Genomic DNA, 20,615 nt, shown 5'->3' with positions numbered 1-20,615 from the left:
GCGCGCAACAGGAGGAAAAAATGCCGACCAGAAGCCGAACGCTGATTGGCAGACAGCTACCAATCGTTGACGACATGGACATCCACGAATAGCCTCTTTCTTTCCATCTTCCCTTACGCCATGACTAGCCAATCATATTAGAGGGCCAATTAAAAGTTTTACAACAATGACCCCAGACATCGATAGTCTGTAATAAATAGAAGCACCTATCCCCATGCAAAACCAGTCGTTCCCTGAGGAAGGCCGTAGCAATTCGGCCGAAACGTCGGTTTTAGTTTATTATTGTTGTTAGTTTTTAGCAATGACGCGGCATAATACCCAGAAGAATTTTAATCCATATGACACCGGCCACGGAAGCCTACGTTCTTATATTATTAAACTCCTCAGATGGTTAGAGCGCCTTGCCCACAATGCCGCCAACGTTCTCAGCAGCGGAGATATCCAGGGACCTTGCTGGCAAGGTAGGCTATGGCAAGCATGAAGACAAGTAGTGGAAACTATCGCCGTGGGCGGACGGCCATTGTGTTGCTGAAATGTGAGCCCAGAATGGCTTGCCATGAAGGGAAACGAAGCGCGGGGTAGAATATGTCCACGTGCTCCTAGATTGTAACGGTGCTGTGGATGATAACCATGGGGTCAATTATTCAAAATGACAGTCACAATCGCATTATTTATTTTGCCGCCAACCGGTCTCAACCCGCGATGGCGTCATCTTCAGGGCAATTTACACTGCAAAGTTATAATATTAGCAAGTAATCATGTACGTAATCTACAAGCAATTAGTCAAAGTCACATAAATAAACAGATTTTTATACCCATTTGGTCGCTCGCTGGATTCGTCACCCTGCCTGTGCACGGTTGGTAACTATGCATGGTTGGCTCTCTGCATGATCTTAAATAATGGCCGACAACACGTGGGCAGACGGTAACGCCCTCCACGGCGACCAACGGTAATTACATGCTTAAGCAAGAAATCGTAAATTTTAAAGTTAGTTCCAGTTGTAATATAAAACATAATAAATAATAAATATAACTAAACCTCGAGAAATTTAAAATTATTTAAAATTCACATCATTATAGAGTAGAGCCCACTACCTTTTGTGGTAGGGACGCCGTTCCCAGGGGCGATAGTATTTATCAAGCGTCCCCTAGCCTGTGTGGTTGGGACGCTGTCGTCACGGTACCTGCTTCGTATAAGTCGTCTGCTGTAATACCATCTTTGCGCGGCGTTCCTTGTTATGGTAACCAACCGTGAACAGGCAGGTTGACGACTCCAGCGAGCGACCAAATTGGTATAAAAATCTGTTTCTTTATGTAACTTTGACTAATTGCTTGTAGAGTACGTACATGATTGTTGTTGTTGTTGTTGTGCTCTTCAGTCCTGAGACTGGTTTGATGCAGCTCTCCATGCTACTCTATCCTGTGCAAGCTTCTTCATCTCCCAGTACCTACTGCAACCTACATCCTTCTGAATCTGCTTAGTGTATTCATCTCTTGGTCTCCCTCTACGATTTTTACCCTCCACGCTGCCCTCCAATGCTAAATTTGTGGTCCCTTAATGCCTCAAAACATGTCCTACCAACTGATCCCTTCTTCTACTCAAGTTGTGCCACAAACTTCTCTTCTCCCCAATCCTACTCAATACCTCCTCATTAGTTACGTGATCTACCCACCCTATCTTCAGCATTCTTCTGTAGCACCACATTTCAAAAGCTTCTATTCTCTTCTTGTCCACACTAGTTATCGTCCATGTTTCACTTCCATACATGGCTACACTCCATACAAATACTTTCAGAAACGACTTCCTGACACTTAAATCTATACTCGATGTTAACAAATTTCTCTTCTTAAGAAACGATTTCCTTGCCATTGCCAGTCTACATTTTATATCCTCTCTACTTCGGCCATCATCAGTTAATTTACTCCCTAAATAGCAAAACTCCTTTACTACTTTAAGTGTCTCATTTCCTAATCTAATTCCCTCAGCATTACCCGACTTAATTTGACTACATTCCATTATCCTCGTTTTGCTTTTGTTGATGTTCATCTTATATCCTCCTTTCAAGACAATGTCCATTCCGTTCAACTGCTCTTCCAAGTCTTTTGCTGTCTCTGACAGAATTACATGCTTACTTACTAATATTATAACTTTAGTGTAAATTGCCCTGAAGATGACCCCATCGCGGGTTGAAACCGGTTGGCGGCAAAATAAATAATGCAATTGTGACTGTCATTTTGAATAATTGATCATAAGTAAATTAATTGCTGTTTATCTCCGGACAACTATGTTGTTTAAAAATTTATAACCAAGGGGGTCCTACTATGATACGAAATAACACCCCCAGACCATCACTCCTGGTTACCTGGCCAACAGTCGGGTTGGTATCTCAATGGTATCGACGGCGCCTCCAGACTAGTAATCAATCCGGAACGCATTGACTGAAGTAGAACTGTCTCCAGTGACGAGTCTCGCTTCGCACTAAACGCCGATAATCAGCCTCGAAATGCCCACAACAGCAGTTGGATACCAGCCTGTCACCCGCCATGCGCCCCCACAACCAGGAGTTATGGTCTTGTGTATCATTTTTTTTCATAGTTGGACCCCTTTCGTTGTCGGCCGCAGCATCCTTACAAAAAATGGTTCAAATGGCTCTGTGCACTATGGGACTTAACAGCTGTGGTCATCAGTCCCCTAGAACTTAGAACTACTTAAACCTAACTAACCTAAGGACATCACACACATCCATGCCCGAGGCAGGATTCCAACCTGCGACCGTAACAGTCGCGCGGTTCCGGACTGCGCGTCTAGAACCGCGAGACCACCGCGGCCGGCCGCACCCTTACAGCCCAGAGATCTGCCGACTACATTCTAAGCTCCGTTTGGTTGCCCGTCGTGCCAAGCCATCCTGGACTTACATTTCAGCAAGATAGTACCAGCCCGCACACAGCCAGGGCTTCTTCAGCTTGTTTTCGTTCCTGCCAAATCCTACCTTGGCCAGCAAGGTCGCCCAATTGAGAACGTTTGGAACATTAGGGGCAGGGTCCTCCAGCCAGCTTCTAATTGTGACGACCTAAGGCCCCAATTGTGCCGAACTGGGCACAACATCCCACAGGAGTAAATGCAATGATTCTGTCAATCATTTCCCAGCCGAATAACTACTTGCATACGGGCCAGAGGTGGACCAAAGCGTTATTGAGTTGTAAAGCTCTTTCTCTGGAATAAATCATCCATTTTCTTTTAAAATTTTAGCCCATTTCCATCTCATTCGGATAATTCTGTCGTGTACGTAGTTGGTTTTATACTACTTCACATAGTATTCCTGACTATTCCTCCGTCATCAGGATTCGAAGAGACCACCTCTCTAAAGGCGCTACAGTCTGGAACCGCACGACCGCTACAGTCGCAGGTTCGAATCCTGCCTCGGGCATGGATGTGTGTGATGTCCTTAGGTTAGTTGGGTTTAAGTAGTTCTAAGTTCTAGGGGACTTATGACCCCAGCAGTTGAGTCCTATAGTGCTCAGAGCCATTTTTTAGACCACCTCTCAGTCGAATGACAACGCTGAAGCATTCGCTGATGATCGCGGATACAGATGTGTGCGCTGTACGCGAAATCACTGCCCTCGATACTTGTTGCAATTGCATTAACAACGAAAAGTCCTGAGGGACTTTCGAAACCACCTGTACTGTGGTATTAGTTAGAGACCATGGTATCACACGGTATCACACCCTGCAGCTGTTCTCCGTGGTTGGCCTTGTTTACTAGTAACTGACAAAAAATAATTGCTCGTGGTCTACAAGAGCCCCATGGATTTTAAAATGTTCAATAAACTATGTAAAAATTATAAATGAAACCTGTTACCTTCAACTTTACATCTTCATCGAGAAGACTATGCTCACTATTTTTATTCACTTGATTGGCGTAAATATAATTTCCTATTTCTAGTCTTTTGCCACAACATTTTAATAATCTTATTAACATTTTTATTTGCTCTAATTTTTGTTTACTTTCATTTTTCTTTTGTCTGAATTCTTTGTCCAAGCTATTATCGATAACACGTAAAAGAGTGATAATTACCGACTTCCTTTGGATCTTTAGCTGCTATCTTATAAACTCTGCAAGTTTTATTGGACATTCTAAAGCAACGGCCCTCGAACTTACAATCTTCAGCATACCAGCCTAATAACCGCTACACTATGATGCCGTCTTGAAATTTAGTGTAGATCACGAAAAATTATTTTATGTCCATTACTCGCAAACAAGTGTCCATTTTTTGTGCCTACTTTTCTTTATTGGCTTAAAATGTTATTTAGAGAATATACTTTTATGATTCATTCATTAAATGGAGCCATAAATGTTAAAATCTGTTAAAACCGCAATTTACTGCATGGGGTCTGTCGCTTCGGAGCGCTCGACTTCAACCGATATAATACTGTGATAGTTACCGGCGGAATAGGAGTCATGTTATTTTCGTTCAGTATCACAGAGGGCATTAGTATCAAATAAAGTACTATTCTCAACAAGATTTCTCTACGTAGCAGCATTTTTTTGTAATAAACAGTCCGTAAACAAGTGCTTGTCTCGCATGCGCTTTACTTGTAATTTCACCTGTTTTTTTTTGTTTTTTTTTTTTTTTTTATACGAAGTAAAATGTGAAAGCTCGAAAATGAGAAACAAATCTATTTATACGGATAAAAAAGTTAGAAAAGTAATACCAACCGAGCAAAAACGCTTCGATTGCTAAGTGAAAGCCAGTTAATTTCGTCAAAAAGAGAGTGTTTCGACATCAGCGAATGTTTGCATCATTTCAGTATTAAAAAATACAAATTGAAACTTTAAACGCTTGGATTTTCAAAAGAACATTTTTCAAGTTCGATACATGCAGTTGCATTATACGTTTTTGTAACTTTTGTGTCGGTTTTTTTTCTACCTGAGTACGTAGAATTCTAGCGATGTATTTTAATTTCGATTTTTGGTGAACGTTTTTGTAACGATTTTCTGTCGAAAAAATTGACTTTAATAACAGAGTGCCACCATTTTGTTAAAACTTTTTTTTTTTAAAGTATCCCTACGTTCTAGGTTCTACGTTATTTGTTTCAGAGCAGTTTTTGGAATATTGTTCTGGGTTAACAATTATGGCGTTCAGAGCTCCCACCAGTCGTCCCTCGCACTCCGCGAAGACCGTCCGTCGATGTCATATTGTGTCCCCCTTGGCTGGAAGTTTTTTGTTTAAAAATATACAGGGTGTTCCAGCTATCTTGTCCACCCAAAATATCTCTGGAACAATAACAGCTATTGGAAAACGACTTTCACCGATATCAATGTAGGGCTGCGGCCCATGAATGTACATATTTGGAAACATTCTAAAACGAAAGCATATGTGTTTTTTAACACAAACTTATGTTTTTTTTAAATGGACCTCCTATATTTTTTCTGCAGCAATCCATAGCAAAAGCACATACACAATGGCGTTGATTGCATCGCAATATTCCCATTACATCCCGAGATACTAAGACACGAAGTTGACACTTGAAACACCCGACATGCTCTGTTAGCGCACGTCCTGAGGCTCAGGCGTGAACCCCATGCTGCCCGTAATCGCGATGTGATTGACATGCGTAATCAGACTTCCATACTTATCAAGAGGTCCGAAACGAATAATACGGTCTGCTGCCATCCTGCATTAACGTCGTACATTCCAGCAGGTATTTATCCCATAGGCTAGGGGTGATGCGGTTCTGTAACATATCTGTGTACCGCAACGTTAGTCACAAAGTAACGGATTAACGATAAGCGAAGTTAACTTTGTGACTAACGCTGCGGTACACAGATATGTTACAGAACCGCATCACCCCTAGGCTATGGGATAAATACCTGCTGGAATGTACGACGTTAATGCAGGATGGCAGCAGACCGTATTATTCGTTTCGGACCTCTTGATAAGTATGGAAGTCTGATTACGCATGTCAATCACATCGCGATTACGGGCAGCATGGGGTTCACGCCTGAGCCTCAGGACGTGCGCTAACAGAGCATGTCGGGTGTTTCAAGTGTCAGCTTCGTGTCTTAGTATCTCGGGATGTAATGGGAATATTGCGATGCAATCAACGCCATTGTGTATGTGCTTTTGCTATGGATTGCTGCAGAAAAAATATAGGAGGTCCATTTAAAAAAAAAACATAAGTTTGTGTTAAAAAACACATATGCTTTCGTTTTAGAATGTTTCCAAATATATACATTCATGGGCCGCAGCCCTACATTGATATCGGTGAAAGTCGTTTTCCAATAGCTGTTATTGTTCCAGAGATATTTTGGGTGGACAAGATAATTGAGACACCCTGTATAATACAATTTTAACGGTGTAGAATAATGGTATAAAGTCGGTTTTGTAATGTGTTTGTCATTTAATTGAAAGAAAGCATGAATATCGGTTCCAAAATCGAGTATCATCCTGGCCAGCCGCCTTTAGGTGAATGGCTGGAGTGTGGTAGCTGGTTTCAAAAAGTGGGTTCCACTCGTGGGGATCTGACCGTGTAAGCGTAACTGTATTACGTTTGTAACCAATGAATTCGTGTGGCAGAAATTCCTCATGCTAACAAACATACAAGACGTACAGAACATACACTCACAGTGTATACTTTATGCATGTTGTGGCCGCGTGGGATTAGCCGAGCGGTCTCAGGCGCTGCAGTCATGGACTGTGCGGCTGGTCACGGCGGAGGTTCGAGTCCTCCCTCGGGCATGGGTGTGTGTGTTTGTCCTTAGGATAATTTAGGTTAGGTAGCGTGTAAGCTTAGGGACTGATGACCTTAGCAGTTAAGTCCCATAAGATTTCACACACATTTGAACATTTTTTTTTTTGCATGTTGTGCTTTTACCGTAATGTTCTACCCTTCATCGTCAACAGACACAACACCCGAGACCCTTTAGGGCTGAGTTTCAGGCTAATCTTCTTACAGCATTGCTAGTTAGTGATAATTTCAAATGTTATTAAAAATTTCGAAAAGAAATATCATACACATCTATTTTTAGTCTAGAATATAATGGAGCACGAAATTCTTGCCAGCTGTTACGAAAATAATAATAATATGTGAATAAATAAATGAAAAATAAAAACTGACGTTACTAGAAATTTTGTGCGAATATAAGTTTTTACTCCAACCTGTTGACAAAACTAAACCTCTGAAAAAAAATTATGAACGTTATGAAAGTTTCTAGACGCATGTGGTACATATTTTATTCCGAAAACATAGAACTATTCCGAGATAAAAAAAAAGTAACTGTAGCTACTTTCAGGCCTGTATTTCCATTAAACATTTTAGTCCCTCTCTACTCTTTCTGTATAAAAAAACCAAGTGAGTAGAAAATACAAAGAGCGTAGACCTCTGAGCTAGCAGAATTAATTTTTTTTAACAAAATCATCCAGTATTTTTCGATCCATTGTATAATCATGTCTGTCATAGTGTCAAAGAACTGGTTTTCTCACTACATTTTCCAAAATAGTCAAACAGATTTCTAGATTCACTTATATCCCTTTCTTGGAGAATTAGTAGACGTGCTCACATGTAGAGATTTTGCCTGTGTTACTGCACTGTTATTATGGAAATATAATTCCGAAAGACAACGAAGTTTTGTTGTCAGTGAACTCGTGAAAGATTTAAATTATTCCTGGCGTTCTCGCTGCTGTCCAGATCAGTTCAAATTACGGTACAGTACATTCAATGCGACTATTTTAGATTGTTTTCGAATATCTTTTCGGCCTTTATGCACACCAGCAGAAGTAATACGACGCGTAGGCCCTTGCTGACACGTTTCCATCACAAACAAACAAGCGTCACTGCGCCTTACTACGGGTGACTGAAACCAGCCGAGAACGTGCGCTGTCGCACGGAAACACTGAACATTCAGCTAGCGATGGCCTACTACACTTGTAACAGTGTATAGAGGGTGTTTCCGTAAGAGCACGCAAAAGTGTGATAGGACATAGAGAATGCTCCACTGAACAACTTGAGGTAGGGAATCTGGGGTCGGAGAAGCCAGCTTAAGCAGGTATGGAAGTAAACTTGCCTCTCGCTTTTTCTAGCACTACTGCTTTCCAGTTTACTTACAACGAACATGCGTACAAGTTTACACGTGCTGTGCTGCTTACATACAGGGCGTTTCAAAAATGACCGGTATATTTGAAACGGCAATAAAAACTAAACGGGCAGCGATAGAAATACACCGTTTGTTGCAATATGCTTGGGACAACAGTACATTTTCAGGCAGACAAACTTTCGAAATTACAGTAGTTACAATTTTCAACAACAGATGGCGCTGCAAGTGATGTGAAAGATATAGAAGACAACGCAGTCTGTGAGTGCGCCATTCTGTACGTCGTCTTTCTGCTGTAAGCGTGTGCTGTTCACAACGTGCAAGTGTGCTGTAGACAACATGGTTTATTCCTTAGAACAGAGGATTTTTCTGGTGTTGGAATTCCACCGCCTAGAACACAGTGTTTTTGCAACAAGACGAAGTTTTCAACAGAGGTTTAATGTAACCAAAGGACCGAAAAGCGATACAATAAAGGATCTGTTTAAAAAAATTCAACGGGCTGGGAACGTGACAGGTGAACGTGCTGGAAAGGTAGGGCGACCGCGTACGGCAACCACAGAGGGCAACGCACAGCTAGTACAGCAGGTGATCCGACAGCGGCCTCGGGTTTCCGTTCGCCGTGTTGCAGCTGCGGTCCAAATGACGCCAACGTCCACGAATCGTCTCATGCGCCAGAGTTTACACCTCTATCCATATAAAATTCAAACGCGGCAACCCCTCAGCGCCGCTACCATTGCTGCACGAGAGACATTCGCTAACGATATAGTGCACAGGATTGATGACGGCGATATGCATGTGGGCAGCATTTGGTTTACTGACGAAGCTTATTTTTACCTGGACGGCTTCGTCAATAAACAGAACTGGCGCATATGGGGAACCGAAAAGCCTATGTTGCAGTCCCATCGTCCCTGCATCCTCAAAAAGTACTGGTCTGGGCCGCCATTTCTTCCAAAGGAATCATTGGCCCATTTTTCAGATCCGAAACGATTACTGCATCACGCTATCTGGACATTCTTCGTGAATTTGTGGCGGTATAAACTGCCTTAGACGACACTGCGAACACCTCGTGGTTTATGCAAGATGGTGCCCGGCCACATCGCACGGCCGACGTCTTTAATTTCCTGAATGAATATTTCGATGATCGTGTGATTGCTTTGGGCTATCCGAAACATACAGGAGGCGGCGTGGATTGGCCTCCCTATTCGCCAGACATGAAACCCTGTGACTTCTTTCTGTGGGGACACTTGAAAGACCAGGTGTACCGCCAGAATCCAGAAACAATTGAACAGCTGAAGCAGTACATCTCATCTGCATGTGAAGCCATTCCGCCAGACACGTTGTCAAAGGTTTCGGGCAATTTCATTCAGAGACTACGCCATATTATTGCTACGCATGGTGGATATGTGGAAAATATCGTACTATAGAGTTTCCCAGACCGCAGCGCCATCTGTTGTTGAAAATTGTAACTACTGTAATTTCGAAAGTTTGTCTGCCTGAAAATGTACTGTTGTCCCAAGCATATTGCAACAAACGGTGTATTTCTATCGCTGCTCGTTTAGTTTTTATTGCCGTTTCAAATATACCGGTCATTTTTGAAACACCCTGTATTCTTTATTTCCTGTAAGGAAACAAGGAGGACGAACCTAATTACTAGGAAGTCACGATGCAGTAGGCCGTCTATATGTGTATGAGACCCCAGTGGACACGGAGATGGAATTAGCTGCCCGAATTGTAACTGCCTGTGATGTGATTCGAAACACACCAGGTGTATTTGCAACGGTGTCTCAGACTCTTGTTCGCCGATGTCATTCTTGCATTCAGGTTGACGGCCGTCAGATTCAGCACATTTTGTAAGATACAGTACAAATGGTACGTTTACTGTCTCAATGATGGTATTTGCAGTTAATTATAACTAATGTAAATAAAAAAAATACACGCTAATGTGTTTTTATTTCTGTTATCTCCTTAAGGGGGGACGTTGATGAAAAACACACACTATTTCAGAAGTGCACCGAATCCACAGTTTTGGAGTGCGCCACGCTCTAGATGAAAGAAAGTAACACATTTACATATGAAATCCTTTGATTATATATGTTCAACTTTTTTTTAATGAAACTTGAAATTTTATTTTCAAAAATAATGGATATCCCTTTTTTTCAGAAAGTATTCGAGAAATTTCAACAAAACTTTCTCTGTTTCATCTCTTTATATGTTGTAAGCTTGTTTCAAGAGGTTTTTGGAATAGGTGAAATAGGAGAATTTTCATAATTTTTTAATTATAATTCCACAAGCAAAATTTTAAATTCATGCAAAATTCCAACCACTTTGCCCCATATCTCAGCTTGCAATCAGAATCCCATAATTCGCTCTTGAGACAACATTTATTAGGTTTACAGAAATATGTGTACAAAGTTTCATAATTCTAAGATTCATAGAATCTGAGAAAAAGGTACATAATCTTTAAAAAACAAACTTTTCAGGAAACGCAATTTAAAGTTCAACCTAACTTTTTTCCTTATGTCACTTCTTCAGGAGGCACCACATTTTTACTCTGGGTCGTCTTTCCCTTCAAGGTTTCTCATCTGCTTTCTTGTTGTCTGTATTCATTCCTTTACCAGGTCTTCAACTGACTTTTCAGATGCAGAAACGACCTGTAAATCTATTTTTCTCAGGATGCCTTGAGTAAATTTTCCTATCTTGAAGCCCATTCTTTCTAACACCTTCATCCTCCCGACGTTCCCATCATTAAATACTATAACTGCATCATACGTTGCAATTCTGACAACTGTAGTAGTTGCAAATGTGTTTTTAGGGCATCGTTTCCATATGAGTGAATTTATAGAGTCATTTGGATTTTGGATTTTTCAGTGAACACACTTTTTGAGAAGTGCTGGATAGGCGAAAGATGATCTATAAAACCAAAGAGTATGTATCACGGCTTCTAGATGTACCCCGCACACGTCTGGTTGAAAGTAATACACAGAGTCGCTGTTCACTGAGCTGGTATTGAAGTGCTGCTTCAAAACGTGGGCGTGGCAGGGAGGCCGTCTCATACTTGTAATTAATTTTCAGGCACTTCGGATAAGATTTCAACATTGAAACTTAGGGAACGTATTGTCCATGAGTTGTACTAACAAATAAAAAATAAATCGAAAGTTCACATTTTTGGTCAATTTCATGAACGTCCCCCCTCAAGCTGGCTACTCCGACAGCAGGTTACCTACCTCAAATTGTTCAGTGGACCATCCTCCATGACCTCTAAAATTTTTGCACGCTCTTAAGGAAACACCCTGTATACGTGGCTAAAAGGCTGTGAAGCGGGCGAATCACAGCGGTTAGCGCCTGTAGACAAAAGGCTGCGGGTGTGACGTTGAAGTCTCTAACTTCGTGACACCCAATACCCACTAATCAGTGCCCTGAAGCAATCCAACAGCTTTCAAGACGCTCTCAGAGCCGACCACAGGATTGGAAAACGTGCACTGCAGACAATTACAACAACGTCTCAAGCAGACCTTTTTTTTTCTGCCGCCGATAAACTCAATCATAAACAAACTGAATAATAGTCTTAAGCCCAGAAGGAGGAGGACACACACAATTACACTATACATTTATTCCCTCTCAAAGGGAATTTAATTTATTGAATACACGAAATGCAACCGCATTTGCGAATATGGACAACCATCAGCTGTATAATGGAATAACGACCAAGGAAGTCGGTGCCCGACTGGGATTCGAACTCAGACTTGCTCCTTATCGGGAGCGGTCACCTTAGCATTAGGCTGTCGAAGCATTCTTCACGGCCAGATCTATGTGTCGTCAACCATATGTCTACAACTGGGCATTCGTACACCCTTTATGTATATTCCCGTACGGAAGAGACATTTTAATCGAAATTCGCCTGCCAGGTGTCGGTGGATGAATACGATACTTCTGTGCCAGTGTTGTTCAGAAGTACCATGAAGGTATATAATTTATTGTGTTCTAAGAGCATCCCTGCCCAGCTAGTTGGTAGGCTCGACAACCCAATTTGCGGTCCCCGACCACTGAACGCCACCGCACTCTCTAAAACGGCAACACTTACCTAGAAAATCGGAATGGATCCACCCGAAGTTCACACTACGTAGGGAGACGCACTTTCGGAATGTCTCAGTTTTCCGTACCACAGGAAATAACTTGGTGGATGTAGAACCATCACGGTCTCCCGACTTCTGAAATATGCTACGAGAACAGTTCCTTCGGCTCAGAGGGCACAACAGTTTTGTGCATCCCACAAGGATTGCAGCTCCAAACCTCTCTACAGAATTATTGTTATGTTCAGTACTCCAAAGCAAGCTACAGGATCTTCCTGCCAGCACTACACAGTACTTGCTGTAAGGTGGTGCATCTTGCCAATGATTCCCAAAATTTCTTTTCCAAATGTGTACGGAAGCATCGGCCATGCTGTCAACATCACTCGTGCTCGAAAACAGTACGGTCGACAAAGACAACCATCAATTTACCCGGATTAAGCAAAGACTGTCCCCGTTGTATCGAGGCTGACGAACAGCCCACGTCCCTCACAAATAGGAACACCGGCGCCAACGTATACAGTACAAGGGTGGCGGCTCAAACAACCGATTTTAGATTATACCGGTTCTCCAGTTGAACCTGGCTGTCAATACCGCTCAAATTAATCGGTTTCCGGAGTAGCCGATTTTCGGTTTTTGTTTCTATTATTTCCAATAATCAACGTAGTCTTGCAACAAAACTCTGTCGCGTTTGCTCCACCAAATATGGAGAAGGTGAAGAAGACAGGTGCGGTGACAAAGAGAGCGAGAAGTCACAACTTGATGACTTTCCTGCATAATCACTTTGGACGGGGATCAGTTTTTCATTCCGAAGGAACGACAAATTAAGATTTGCGTTATTATCCTAAATTTATAGCGCATCAATAAAATTACTCGCATATCAATCAAATTTACACTCTTTTCCAAGGAAAAAATGGGAATGCTTCATTCTCACATTTTGTCATAAGATTGCTGTGCCTCCTCCAGTTTGTAATCTTTTAAACCAAATAGAACATCGTAGCCTACTTCCCGAAATTCTTCCAAACTAGGGATGGGGCCATTCTGCGATACAGCTGATGGCAAAGGACGACAGCGAGAAATTACCACACAGGCCAGGTTGTCGCATGTCTTCCACTCGTCCGCCAGATTGCTAAACAAAGCAGAGAGGATTTTGATTCCCAACCAGGTCGGATATTTGCTTCACTCGGCGACTGGACATTCCGTTCTCCTTAAATGGGTATCTTCATAACTGACATTGCTATTGAGATGGATGAATTGGCAGGGCCCAAAAGCCACTGATGATGAAAAATACAAGTCTTGAATACCACTTGTACATATGTGCCTCCTAATAGGCTACAGTAGTGGAACAACAGGGTTACGGCGATTTTGTATAGCTCAGGATACGGATTGTATGTTTACTATAACGACACTGTATGTGGTGATGTATTACCGGGTCAGACGTCTGTTTCACACTCTGGTATTGAAGCTTCCGTCCTCAGTGGCAGGCAGTGTAATTGAGCAAGTGTCTTTCTGTATTTGACGATCTGTAGACCAATTTTGCAGGGTTTACCTGTCAGTGCAATATGGCGATCTGTGCAAAATAGCTTTGCCGTTGAAAGTCTTGTCTGGAGAAAAGAAAAGGTGGACAGTGCCTCCACACCAACAGCATCAGTAATTTGGCAGCTTAATTCAGTAAGAGCCAATCAGAATACTCCAATCATTCACAAGACATCCTTTGTGATGGGTCATAGGATTCTCTACATAGTGGTGAGAACGTTTGCCATTTTGAAGATGTTTGTTGAAGCAGGACTTTACGATTTCCAGGAAGGATAACAATGATGGACGGGGTGCCTTGTTAGCACCATCAGGAAGAGTGCATTCGGTGTTATTGTGAGCCATTTTTGTAAACAGGTCCTGTTTCTTGACTGATCAGAACCTGCTTTCCGAATATCTCTCATAGTTATAGAATTCAATATTCCGAGACCCACAGGGTCGGGCACTACTTCTCACCACGGACAACGCAGTGCCCGATGCCCTTCGCTTAACGATTGAGAGCAGCTTAGTTACATAGAGTTGTCAGTGCTCACAGACAAGCAACACTGTGTGAAATGACTGCAGAAACCAGTGTGGGGCGTACGATGAACGTATCTGATAGGACAATGTGGGGAAATCTGATGTCAATGGTCTATGGCAGCAGACGACCGACGCCAAATTCTTTTGCTAATAGCACGACATACAGCTGCAGCGCTTCTTTGGGCCTCGTGACCATATCGATTTGACCCTTGACGACTGGAAAACCGTGGCCTGGTCAGATGAGTCCCGATTTCAGTTGGCAAGAGCTGGTGGTAGGGTTCGAGTGTGGCGCTGAGCCTACGAAGCCATGGACCCAAGTTGTCAGCCGGCCGCGGTGGTCTCGCGCTTCTAGGCGCGCAGTCAGGAACCGTGCGACTGCTACGGTCGCAGGTTCGAATCCTGCCTCGGGCATGGATGTGTGTGATGTCCTTAGGTTAATTAGGTTTAAGTAGTTCTAAGTTCTAGGGGACTAATGACCACAGCAGTTGAGTCCCATAGTGCTCAGAGCCATTTGAACCATTTTTGAACCCAAGTTGTCAACAAGGCACGATGCAAACTGCTGCTGACTCCATAACGGTGTTTGCTGTGTCTACATGGAATGGACTGGGTCCTCTGCTCCAACTGGAAATGGTTTTGTGGGAGACCATTTGCAGCCATTCGTGGACTTCACGTTCCGAAACAACGATGGCGTGTCACCGGCCACTATCATTGCGATTGGGTGGAAGAACACTCTAGAGAAAACGACCGATGATTTGGCCATCCTGATCGCCCAACATAAATCCCATCGAGCATTTATGAGCCGCAACTGAGAGGTCGGTTCTTGCATAAATTCCTGCACCAGCAACATTTTCGCAGTTGTGGCAACTACACGGCAGCATGGCTCAGTACTTCTGCAGGGCACCTCCAACGACTTGATTCTCCACCACGTCGAGCTGCTACCTTATGCCGGGAAAAGGATGAAAGGATGTCCAACGCTATATTAGGAGATATCCTATGACTTTGGCACCTCAGTGTAGTTCAACTTCACTTCTGCACAACTTCAGGGCAATAATGCAATGGTTGTAAATAAGTCTGAGAGGTGGCATGAGCCCCCTCTCATATTTCTATCTTACGATTCTCCTCTCTAATTGCATGCAGTGGAAAGTTGCTATTCCTTCACACGCGGACTTCCCACGCAGCGTCTCTCGTCAGCCGGGTGGTCCGGTGACAGGCGGGCTCTACTGATTTTGAAAGGGTGTAAGGGAGTCGAGTGAATGCTTTCCAGGCGCCGACATTGTCAAAAGACACGCCCGGAAGGGCCTGAAGTAGCGGCTGGGCTAGAGGTTCCGTTACTTCGCAGAAACTTAGCGAAAACACTTTCTGGCGGGCTACCAGCGAGGCGTGGGAATGACTTGTGTACCCAGGCAGTTGTGGCGGGAAAATTCCCGCGCTTTCTGCAAAATAGTAACTGTGATTGGCTTGCTCAGGGCATAGCTCCGTGACGTAGCAAAATCAGCGCAGAAGTTGGCGCCAAGAATCTCCGTTGGTGGAATGGTAGTGCTCCCGCAATGGAGTGGAATTTTCCGCCGGTTTTCGAGTTGCTGATTGGAACGGTTAACCACGGCCACTGTCGTGGGGGCGGGAATGTTCTGTGTTCGGTTTTTTACAGGTGCTCTTGCTCGCTTTTCGGTTGAGGACGTCGAAGCAACCAGCCATCGTCTCCGGTACGCCAAATCGTGTTCTTGCAGTTAAGAAGACAGATTGGTAATGTATGTCCGCAGCACCGGCAGACAGGGATTTTCCTAGGTGATAATCAGAGCTCAGCAGAGCGCACCTGTTCGTCTTTTTCTAACTTTGTTCTGTCTTGGGTAGCAGCAATTAATGTTGGGTTGGCTATGTGTTTTCTCTTAAGATTTGAGTTGCAAGGAATTGGCTCCACATACCACTTTGTCATAATCCTCTTTATACTGATACTGCGACGATATGTACGCATCTACACTATGCTGCCACCTACAGGCCATTCTACACGCTGTTCGTAGCACGTTTACCAACTTACAGGATAACGGCGAGAAAGTTCGATTTGTTATTACAAATTTAAGGTTTTGTTTTGACTCATCCTCGTATATGACGAATGTCACCAAAACAGGTGCGGACGGCTGACATACGCGGTCTGAAGGATACTCTGCTACGCGTAACCGTCGCAGTTTATAAAATTTTCACTGTCGTCACTTCGACTCTCGTTATTTATGATGTGGTCCTCGTAGATTACAAAGCCCTATCCCGACGCTATATAGCTGTGAAGCGCTATAACACGTGAGACGTCCCACAAAGAGAAGGCGTGGAAGCCGACGGCGTGTCCAGTTTCTGGGCGCAGTACCTGCTCCTCTGTACCTGCCGCTAGCGGTACCTGGGCGGCGACAGCAGGCGACTGGAGGCGGCGAGGCCAGGTGCGCGAAACCAGAGCTGCGGGGGCGGAGGGGGCGGCACCTGCTTTGCGGCGCGCGATACGGCCGCCAGGGAGGCGCCGCGCCCACGCAACGCGATCCGCCTCCGACGGCGACGCCGGCACCGCGCTCTTCGTTTACAGGCCGCGCCGCCCCGGCCGTTCACCCTCGCTGTGGTCCTGAGCGACTCGCACTCCGTGTGATGGCTGTGAATGGACGCACACACTTAAGCACGCCAGACGAAAAATGACGCTTAAATGCACATACATACTCAGCAAGCCACCGCAGCGTGCGTGGCGGGTGGTACACTGTACCACTAGTGGTCGCTACCTTTCCAGTTACTCTCGTAAATAGACCGGGGGAAAAACGACTGTGCACAGGGTGAAAAGTATTTAAACCGACAAACTCTGGGAGATTGTAGGGGACATCAAAACAAATATTATTTCCTAATGTCATTTCTTTCCTACGAGGTGTGTTTAAACCGGTAGAGGAAGATTTCTCTGGTGGCAAATTAATTAAACCAACAAACACTTTTCCATTTGTTTATGACCAAGAGACAACACATTAACACAACCCAATTTCAGTTACAGTAGATTTCTAAAAATGCCTCCATTGACATGTAAACAAAGGTTACACCGTCGGATCATGTTCTGTCTGACACGGACAAAAACCTCAGGACTATCCTGAATTGTTCCTGCTGCTGCTACAGGGTGTATACAGGGACAAGGAAAAAAAATTCCGGGATTTTTCCCGGATTTCCCTGTTGAAAATACACTTTCTCCCGGGTGAACATACACTTTTCCCCTGTTAAGTGATAGTATAGTTTTCCTCGGCACTGTAATACTTATCAGTCCTTTGAATGTTTATGGTTTTATATGCCGCCGTAGAATTTTCCGGCACTTCAGGAAACGAAACTAAGGGGGAACAAAACACGTTTACGAAAGATCTTCGATGTGCAACAACATGTACGCTGCATATTTTCGTGTTATGAAGGTATAAATTCGAATTCCACCATACACCACGTGTCACTTTCCAAAGCATTGAAATCGAGATTGCGACGCTCTTTTGTAAGCCAGTCGTAGCTCATGTCACGTGATCTCGCGAGCCGAAGACAGCATAGAACACGTGATGTAGTCAGCCAATAGCAAAATCACTCTTACGTAGCGCGAAAACACAGATAGGAAAAGTCAATGGTTTAAATTAAATTAAAAACAAAGCTTTCACATATAATCGTGGTCTTGAAGATTAATAAGCTGCAAGAGACGCTAAGCTTCCACATATAACGTTGATTTTTTTTGCGCGTGTTACACTTTCAGATACATCACACAAATGTGCCAGTAAAAATTTTAATAACGACGTAAATTTCTGATCTTCTGGGTTCGACATTCTTCTAGATGGTCGTTCTCAAAGAGTCGATTTTTATTTGAGGGTCAAACGCCCTGTGATTTAAGAAATTCATCGTACATTCTCGCACATTGTTCATCTTGTGTAAAAGTAAATTTACTTTGAAAGTAACGCTTTTCAAACAACCATTCGCAATATTTTCCCGTGACCTGTTAGAAACTGATTCGTTTCAGCAGTTGCCAGAGAGCGCCAGATAACAGGTGCCACTGCTCATGCGCAGCTACGATGACGCAGGAAGCTGGTATGTTCGTACGTGTAGAACATTAAAAGATCTTTCAGTATGTAACAAAAGAAACAAGACATCAGAGGATACCTCAAGAGTATCGGAATTTCGTGAACCATACTAAAATGCATAATTCGGCTTAAAGTGCACATTCGTATGTCCACATTCCGATGTAAATTTTCTTGAGTACCAGTACTGTCTGTCACGTCACGCTCATCGGAGGCAATTTGTTGTTAGGAAGCATTGCATAGTCTTCCTAAAGCCTTTGACACACCTTGCTGTTGGCAGACGCTTGTATGAGCACTATGTTTTGCTGTTGTGTATGGCGCATTTCCTTGACGACTTAAGTTTTATTTTCGTTTTTTTTTCCCTTCTCGTTCATGTTTTGTCGCTGCAGTATTATTCCGCAGAAGCGGGATAGAGTAATATCCTTTGTTGGAGTATTGATTCTTACCAGTCAAAATCAAAAAAATTTAACTGAAAACTAAAACAATAATAGACTCCCGGATTCTAAAAAATTCCTGGGTTTTTCCCGGTTTTCTCCCGGATGAAAAAAATTTCCGTGTTTTTCCCGGATCTCCGGGTTGTCCCGGGTTGTAGACACCCTGTGCTACTATCCGGGCAACCAAATCCTCTTCTGATACAACAGCAGTTCTGCAAACAAGGCTGCGCATCTCTCCCCACACAAAAAAGTCCAGTTTGGGACATATCTCGGGATCGAGCAGGCCATAGTATAGGACCACCTCTGCCAATACACGTTTCTGGGAACCGCCGTGCCAGGAATCGACGCACACGACGATTGAAATGTGCCGGCGCCCCGTCATGTTGGAACTACAAGCGTTGTTCTGTAGGGAGCGGGACGTCTTCCAGCAATTCTGGCAATGCTCTGGCGCGAAAATTATAATAGTGCCTGCCATTTAATGGTGTAGGTAGCAGATACGGCCCAATTAAACAATCCCCAAAAACACCGACCCACAGATTAACGAAGAACCGCACTTGATGAGCGCTAGTAACTGTGCCATGTGGGTTATCCTCACTCCAAACATGCGGATTGTGCATGTTGAAGACTCCATCACGCCCGAACATTGCTTCATCGGTAAACAACACAGAGGATGGAAATGTAGGATGCATTTCACACTGTTCCAGGTACCACTGCGAAAACTGTGCTCTGGGTGGATAATCAACTGGTTCCAGGTTGTGGACACGCTGTAACTGAAATAGGCGTAACAATTGTTCTCGAAGTACTGTTCTTACATTCGTCTGATGCGTCCCCATGTTACGTACAATCGCACGAATGCTGATTGAAGGATCCCGCTCCACATGCTGCAAGACAGCTTCCTCAAATTGCACAACCCATATCTAATTGTAATGAGTCGGCATTATCGTTTAATGTTAGGTTACGTCGTTGGGCAGAACGTACGGAATATATTGACTACACCGATCCATTTCTTGTAAATAATTGGTCTCGTGTTCGTTTTATAGAGAAGTATTTTGAATCATTTCAGAGCAAGAAGTGTGTGGCACGTTGCCTAACCGAATGCCATCTGACGTATAATGGCTGGGCGGGCCGCGTGGTCCGCTGGTATAATGAGGCCTTTCGGTCCAAAATGGTACGTAAGAAACAATTGTACCTATACGGAGACACAAATATAGGCAAATCCACTCTGATTGAAAAAGTTATTTCGCGCAGGCAACATGTCTATATGCCTTTCTGTTCCGAATTCGGATTTGGCGGTTATGATTCACGAATTCATCATGTTATATTGTTTGAAGAATTTGAGTGGCTTCGTTGGCGTCCTTATGCATCAACGTTGAAACGAATTGTTGAGGGTCGCCCTTTGACTGTTAATGTAAAGAACAAGCCAGGGATGACTATTAAACATAGAGGACTTGTCATATTTGTGTCCAATGAATTTAGTATGGGAGATGAAGCTCTTATTTCACGGTTGCATGTAGTCCATGCAGATTGCCATATTATACATTGTTTAAATGTTAAGGAGGAGATGGCGTCGGACACGTCGGACGTGGAAGCCGAAGCGGAGACTATATGCGTATCGTCGGATGAGGATGACGAACCGGTTTCGCCGTGCACGTCCGAGGCGATGGATTCGCCGCCGGAACACTTTGACCAGGCCTTATTTTGGTCGAATGTGTAAATGGCGGACGGAATATACTCAGGCGGATGCTGTTAGGTTCGAATATGGAAAAATGGGAACTACTGAAAAATATGATGAAAATGCACATAACTTTAGTACTCTTAAACATTATGACATAACAGATGAATTTAAGTTCTTTTCTAACAAATATGATGGTGTTATTATTAACAAAGTTGTGACATACGTGTATAGAATTA

Source organism: Schistocerca piceifrons, chromosome 3 (assembly GCF_021461385.2).
Source record: "Schistocerca piceifrons isolate TAMUIC-IGC-003096 chromosome 3, iqSchPice1.1, whole genome shotgun sequence".
NCBI classification, from domain to species: Eukaryota; Metazoa; Arthropoda; class Insecta; order Orthoptera; family Acrididae; genus Schistocerca; species Schistocerca piceifrons.
This window is presented reverse-complemented; position numbering follows the sequence as displayed.